We start from the raw sequence: 8,217 nt of genomic DNA, 5'->3' as shown, positions 1-8,217 counted from the left end.
CCACAGAGTAAAGGAAAATTGAAGTGAAAGGTAAAAAGAAATTGTAACCTCTACATATTTTTATATGTCATAATTTTTAAAATATTTTTAAGTTCTATGCTCGTCCTAATGAAATGCTGAGTTTGCATAAGTTGTATCAGTAAGCTGCAGTAGATTGGCAACGTGTCCAGTGTGTACCACGTCTGTGTCCCTAGAACATCTGGGATAGGCTCCAGCCCATCCATAACCCGGATCTGGATAAGCAGAAGAAAATGAATGGATAGATAATTGAGTTCCTGTGTATTTTTCACCACAGAAAATGCATTTATTGCCTTCATAACAAAGCACAGCTGTGCTTTGTTTGATGTCATTATTAGCTTCCTTTTGTCAAACATTTGCCCTCATAAACATTTACATTCTGAAAGCCGGGCTCTGATGTTTATGTATCTGTGCTCCTATTATAGTCAGTGATTTTGTTGACTCATCCTGCACTCCAGGTACAAAATAACTGTCAGTCCTTCCCGTCTAGATGGTTCTGAAGAGGTTGGTTTCATCATACAGCTATGGTACCATTTTGCCCATTGTGAATAGATTCTAGTAATAGTATGTGAACAGTATTGTCTCAAATTTGAAGATTCTCAGCTAAAGTTGAAGAAAATTGCTATGTCACAATATGCAGATTTGATCCATTCTTATTGAGCATGGTAATCAGCCCTCCTGATTTGTCAAACTGAACAGCAAAAGGCTTTTGAGTGGATGTCTCTTAGCACAACATCAGCTTTTCTGCTGCCAGAGGCTCAGCCACGGTCTGATGTCTAGGCTGGCAAACAAACACCTTCCCTTTGTTGTTTACTACATTCTCCCTAAGTGGAACTGATAGCAAAGGTTACAAAAATGACAGTTTTTTTCCCTGCTGAGCTAAAACGTGTCCAGCAGAGGGCAGGGAAAACCTGGGGCCGTTTTTTGTTTGATGTACAGATTAAACTCTCTTTCTGATAGATGAAAATAGCTCTTCTAAGATATTACGCTCTGACCTTTGAGCCAAGTGGATTTTTTTCAGACACTGCTGAAATCACTGGGCCTCTTCCAGTGTTTCTTATTAAATTTATGATCACCTGTCTCAATCATTTTGTTCTGCCCTTTTCTACTGCAATCATGAAGAGAAGCAGCGTGATCATGTGATACGCCTTTTATCTGCATCCGTCTGCATCAATCTTCTCTGTTTCTGTCCGGTAACTGTAATCAAATCTTTGAGTCTCTAAGAGGCCATGAAAACGACTCTACTGTATTTCTCCACCCATGCACCTCCCTTTGACCTCCCTCTTCCATCACCCCCATTTACAGCATCCTGCCTGGCCTCATGAGCTAATGCCCAAATGACATTTAGAAATTACAGATGCTGCTGACCACCGAGAAGATGCTCCGACTGGATAGACAGAAATAGCGGATATGATAAAGATGGATTGAAAGAGGGAGATGGAGATAGTGAAAATGATTAAAATGAAGACATTTAAATGAGTACAGAGACGCTGTGCTTGATGAGCAGAAACCGCCGTTAATAGTATGGTGTCTTAAAATTTTAAACATCACTTTCACGAAGATTTCTAATTTAAAATGTTATTTAAAATGTAAAGAGTCAGAAACTTTTGTTCTGCATCAAGAAGTTTAATTTTGAACAGATTAGTTATTTATCCTGGAGTAACCACGAGACTGACGCAGCCATCACCCACTGGTTAGTGAAGTCCTGTTGTGAAGCCTCAAGCTGAGTGTTTTCACAGGACCCTTTGTGGTGTTTTGAAACTAGCTGTGACTAACAAAGGATGACTCTGCAGAATGAGTCTGCAGATGATTTTTCACCCAATCTCAATCACACAATTGACCCGGCCTAAAGAAAACCCTACTTTATCCTCCTTTTTTACTCTATTAAGGACCATAATTTATATAAGCTCATCATATTATACTGAATGTGATGTGGGATAAGCAGCATAGGGCATAAACTCATGAGATCTGGGTTTATTGTTTGTAGTAGTGTTTAAGGTCATCTTCCCACCAAACTAAAGCTACATCCATCTTTCATATACAGTCTGTTCCTAGAGGCATATTTGGTTGGTTGGACAGTGAATTTGTGGCACCTATCAATAGTTCCCCCTTTTTACGGTCCCCCAAAGGGCTCAATCAATACATGTAAATTGCATTGTGAAGATTGTTCACCAAAATAGGTTTGATCACTTTCAGTCATGTGAAAAAAATATTTTTTTACACAGGATTAGTAGCATCTAAGTGCTTCTAGTCAGATGCCTTTGATTAACTGATCATCAGCAAGTGTGAACACCTCTATAAAAGCAGACATTCTGGCAGTTTTTTCAGGTTTCTGTCAAGGAGGAACAATATCAGAAATGATATTAAAGAAGTCATTGTTAATGCCCATCTGGGATGGGTTATCAGTTCATTTCCAGAGAAACGGAAGTCCATCATTCCACAGTGAGAAGGATTATTTACAAGTTGAAAACAATCAAGATAACTGCCAATCTTCCCAGGAGCGGACAGCAAATTCACCCCAAGGTCAGACTGCAATGCTCAGAGAAACAGCAGAAAAATCCAGAGCTATCTCAGACTCTATAAGCCTCAATTAGCGTATTATAGGTTAAAGTTTATAACATTGCGATTAAAACAAAGACTGAACAAGTTTGGCTTTCTTGAAGGGCTTGCCAGGAAAAAAATCTGCAGCTAAAAACAAACCAACCAACAAAAAACTACAACCCTTCTGGAACAATGTTGCAATCTGTCCAACAGCTAAAGCTTGGTCCAGACTGGGTCTTGATCCTAAGAGCAGCAGCAAACATAATGTGTTCTAATGACCCAAAGTCCAAACCTCAAGCCAAACTTCAACCCAACTTAAATGTCAAGCTGTGCATAAATTAATCAAATCCTGATGAACAAAAGCAACATTTTAAAGAAAAGTGGGCCAACATTTTTCAGATGACTTTAACTGCAGATAGTCATTTTTTAAAACACTTTAATTAGACTTACTTCTTTCAGACCATCTCCAGCCTCTTTTGGGTTGAAATGTAAAATTCATCTGAACACCACCGAGCACCTGTTAACACCCACAATCTGCAGATTTGGTAGATGTAAATTGAAAGAGCTGTCAATCAGAGTCTATACTAATTGCTGTTATGGCTGTTTAAAAGATTGAACATGATTAGTCATTTGTTTTTAGAAGTGGGTAGATCTGCTGCGTCCCATTCTGGCACGCATATCTTCCCACCATAACTGGAGATAGATAAGTAAATAAATAATACAGAAGGATGGGAAATAGAAACGAAAAGACAGTCTCTTTATTAATGGATGGCCTCCACCAAAACAGATGGACTGGGGGATGGGAGGGGTGGAAGAAGAGGAGGACGGGAGGGTTTGGATAAGTACGAACTCAGACAGGAGCCCTTTCATGAATATCTGCCCGGTGTCCATATAGGTTTTGTTAGTAATGGAGGATAGACGTCACAGATGGGCAAACATGAGGCAAAATGAAATGCATATTTCAAATATGGACACAAACTACATAACAGCCTGTAGATGTAAAATCCTTAGTGGTGCTGTCCTCTTGTCAGCCTGTGCCATATTCCCCTCATCTGTCCATCTTGTGCATGCTTTAGGTGTATGTGTTGGCTTGCACTTTTTAACCCCTGGAGGATTTCCCCCTCCTTCAACTCTGTAGGTGCAGAAAATAGCCTGACAACAAAATGGGGCTATATACTTTCAAAAGATTCCATTCATTCTCTCCACCTTCCTCTTTCTATCCTTCACACACGCTATTCTGATTTCTATTAATCTTTTAGCAACACTAATTACTACTTTTGTTATCAGAAACTGCCCCGAGCCCCCTATATCTCCGCAGTCCTTCATTTTCTATTCTGCTCTTCCGTCCTCCCCGGGGAGACGCTTATTCATTCCTTCACTGCTCGTCTCTCGCTAGACTGGTAATGGGGATTAAAGGCTAATTGAGGCCTAATTGAATAATGGATTAGGACATGAACATAGTTGTTTTTTTCAGTTTTATTGAACTTTTTCTAAGAAATTATGGCATTCTGTTTGTCTCAGCAGACTTTACCTGTAGCTACATGTGCATGAAAACTATTGAAATCCTGGTTGAATTGACAGGATGTGTAATTGTATGCTAACCATATTTTTTAAGTAATGTGCAAAAGTCTTGAGCTACCCCTAATGTCTTTCTATATTTTGCTTCCAAGGAATCAGACTTTCTTCTATTTTTTAATTATCTGTAAAACACATTGGAGGCTCTGCCATGGGTTAGGGCTGCACTTTATACAGTGGTATTAGGGATCGCTTCAAAATTGATGTAATTATTAATGCAGGAAAGTACAGTCAGATTTTGATCTACCATGTGATACCATCTGGAAAGCATCTGATTCAAAATGGCTTCTTTTTCATGACAATAATCCCAAACACAATGCCATACAGTAAAGGCATGCCTGGACAGAAAAACAGAGTGGAATACCAGTCATGGATTGGCCTCCCAAAAGCCTCCACCTCAACATTATTGAAGCATTGTGGGATCATCTTGACAAAGAACTGAACAAAAGACGGCCAGCATCCACAGAAGAGGTTTCTACCATAATATTGGATATTCTAACATGGCAGTCTATAAAGACTGACTACAAACTGTATGTTAAAAATATAGCCTTCATGACATCACCCACTATTTTTGGAATTTGCATTGTGAAGCTTCAGGATATTGTGCTAAATTATCAGCTTGTGAGCACAGAAGATGTCACAGTAACAGCAGGCAGATCATTGCTTTAACTCCATTTGTTTTTGCACCTGTCAGTCAAAGCAGCCATGCCCCAATCTTTTCACCAGGCTGTGAATACGTTTTTTTTTTTTTTGTTTGTTTGTTTGGTTGGGGTTTTTTTTTAATGGTGTTTAGCATTTCAATATGGGAGTCTGTTTCAATACACAATTTCAGGAACTGAAGTTTATGGCAGCTCAGCATTAGCTTCATCTTTCAGATCTAGGTGATAGTGGCAACCAAGATTTCATGTTACAGGACATAGAATTCTGTGGGTAAAAAAAAAAAAACCTAACAACAACAAAGACACAGAAAAACAAACAAACTCTTGTTTTTGTGATAAAGTAGTCTGGTATAACTAAAATTCTTTTTTCCATCATTTTATTAGAAATGGTGATCTGTTTTTATGTTGCACTCTGCACAGCAGTAAAACAACATGTGACCTTGTGGAGAAGTTGGAGATGTGCGGCCTGTTGCTTCCATCCTTTCATCTTATGGTTAATGTCGACTGCTCCGTATTCTTCCATTAGCTACTCTTTGTAATATTTTAAACCAATCCATTGTCAAAAAATGCTGAAAAGGCCAGTTATCCTACTTTGTAGAGGCATTTTCCCTGAACGACAGAGGTAAGCTTTACTCTTTCTAACAAACCTGTTGCATTTGACTGCTTTAAAAAGTCAGCTGGTACTTTGTCCTTGTCAAACATTTTTCTAATGAGAAATCTTCTGGCTACATGTGGTGAAGGTTTTTTTTTTTCCACAATTAAAAGAAATCAGCATTGCTTCATCCACCTTAGCAGCCTTCCAGTTCTTTTTGGTGTTGTGGAGCTTGGTATTGCATTTCTTCTGTTTTAAGATTTTAAATTTTAAATTGTCCACTCCAAACATTTAGTGGGTCTGCTACGCGTTTCCCCCAACCTAATTATGGCCTACTTAATTTCCATTGACATTTCATGAATCATGATCCAATGTAATGAAGCAAAAAAATAAAATGACAAAAACTGCATCCAAATACTTGGACCTGACAATATGGACATACTTTGGCCAACGGTTTAGTCATAACTGTTACCTGATCAGGGATACCGCCATATATTTAGCACCTTCAAGTCTAAGGTCACAGATCACAGTTGTAACAATGCGGTTTGCCCATTCTGGGTTGGGAATGAGTTATTGCTGCTGAGCAGTTCAAATATATCAGGGTCTTGTTGAAGAATGGGGGAGAGAGTCTGGCAGCAACCGGACAGATGGATTGGCACAGCATCTCCATGGATGTGCTCCTCTGGATCCAAAGGAGCCAACTGAAGTGGACCAAACATCTGATTGGAATGCCTCCTGGGTATCTCCAGGAGTGCTGTTCTCGATATATTCAGCGAGATATATCGAGATTTTGGGAAAGACCAAGGACATGCTGGAGAGATTATGCCTCAGTGTAAGAGAACCTCAGAAAGTTTGGGCATCTCCGCTTAACTGCTGCCCCCACGAACTGGACACAAATAAGTAACAGGATAAAAAAAAAAGAAATGTATGGCTTAATTTTACTAGATTAAAATGTTTAAGATTGTCCCTTTAAGCAATTGTGGTTTTAGTAGCTCAAGATCTTCTAGTAAGCTACTACATAAGCGTATAACACTGAGATGGCCCTTCCTTGAACTGAGGGTTGATGGTGCCTTTGGAAAGATGAGCTTTTCCATCCATTCATCAGACCTCACGATTCCGATCAGTTGCTCACATTACCAGCATATCGATGTTTACTGTGTGACGAATTGGGTCTTTATATGTGCTAACAGGAAAAATTTGTGATATCCAGACATTTCATCTTGGATGTTAAATAACCTCAAATCAAACATACCAGATAATCAAACCACCTCTGACATCCTGGGAGAAAACAAGCAAAAGACATTTAGAGGTATTGATGCTTCACAGGTTAATTGCATCATTTTTATTAAATAAACTAATTATACTGGCTGATACTAACGCATAACAGAGATATATGTTTGCACTGACTGGCACTAAAAGATAATTATCTATCACAGGTGTAACAGATGGCAAACCTAGACTTCTATTAGTGCTCAAATAACATAGAAATTTCCAATCTCCATAAATTGATATCTACATATTATAAGAGATTATGAAATGTAAATGTTTCTGCTTTCACTTTTCTGCCCTTCCAGTTTGTAAGTGTTACTGACCGCTCACATTTGAGCAGGCTTAGGTTGTATGCGGTCCACGTGGAGAGCAAAAGAAATCACTCATAGTCGGACAATGGCTGGCATCTTGAACCAGATATCTTCACTACACTGGATGGCCTTAAAAACTGTTCTGACTGTTATTCCAAGAGGCAGCGGTCTATGGGTTCTCAGAATGTTACATTTCTGACTAAAATTTGTTGTTTTTTTCACTTGAACATCAAACTAGGTTTAAAAATGCAATAAGACAAAGTGACAGTTTAACAGCAATCCTTTGGCTTTTGCACACTGCACAAAACCTTTTGCTGCAAACGTTTTTTCTTTCTTTAGTTTAAAGCGGTGCACTGTTTCTTTTCATTTAATCCAAACATGGTGAGTAAAGAGCATTTTTGTTGTTGTTTGTTTCTTTTCATTTTTTTGTGTTGTCTTTTGAGTCTGTGTTAAATCCGAACAGCCTTGATGTATGATATCTGGGGAGAACAGGGAGCCATTAGTGGTCCCACAAAGACAGAGCAGAGCCTGCCTGACTATTTGATTTCAGGGCTTTAAATACAAAGACACACAGACAGACAAGAAGAGAGTGATCTCTGTCTGTCTGCACTCATTATTTCCTCCTCTGCTCCTTGCTCTCTCTCATGCTTTCTCCCTCACTCTTATGGCTTTAATGCCACTGTATCAGACACCTCCACCACGCCATAAGCAGATTGGGAGTCAGCAGGTGTGTGACCGTGTGTGTGTGTGAGTGTGTGTGAGTGTATGTTTGGGGGGATGGGTGGCATCACCATTGCCATAGGAACGAAAGCATATAAAAAAACAACACAGTAATTGTTCCGTTTCCATGGTAACGAGCTACACAACAGCAAACCTAAGAGATACTTTGTGTCTGCGCAAAAAAAAAAAAAAAGAAGTTCTATTTAACCCTGCAGTAAAAACACAAATATGTTGTAACAGCTGCACGTTTCTCTTATAAAAAAATCATTCAAGCTTGAAAACATCCCAAAACTGAGGGAACAATCACAGCAGTACCATAATATTAGTATGCACCGAGCAACTCTAATTCTTCTTTTTCTGATATAAAGACATCACAGAACCTGTGTAAACACTTGTAACATGTTGAATTCCTAGAAATCCTTCTCCACTCACATCGTCGTTTCTCTGCATCGTAGCGGCGCGGAACGGTGAGAGGCGGGGCCGAAAAAGGGGGTTTGGAGCGGGTCGTGAGGGCGGTGCAAAAGAGGGGGGA

This window comes from Mchenga conophoros, linkage group LG9, assembly GCF_057382185.1.
Source record: "Mchenga conophoros isolate Kocher_MC1m ecotype Shallow Benthic linkage group LG9, M_conophoros_male_GT1.1, whole genome shotgun sequence".
NCBI classification, from domain to species: domain Eukaryota; kingdom Metazoa; phylum Chordata; class Actinopteri; order Cichliformes; family Cichlidae; genus Mchenga; species Mchenga conophoros.
Note: the sequence above shows the minus strand (reverse complement) of the source record.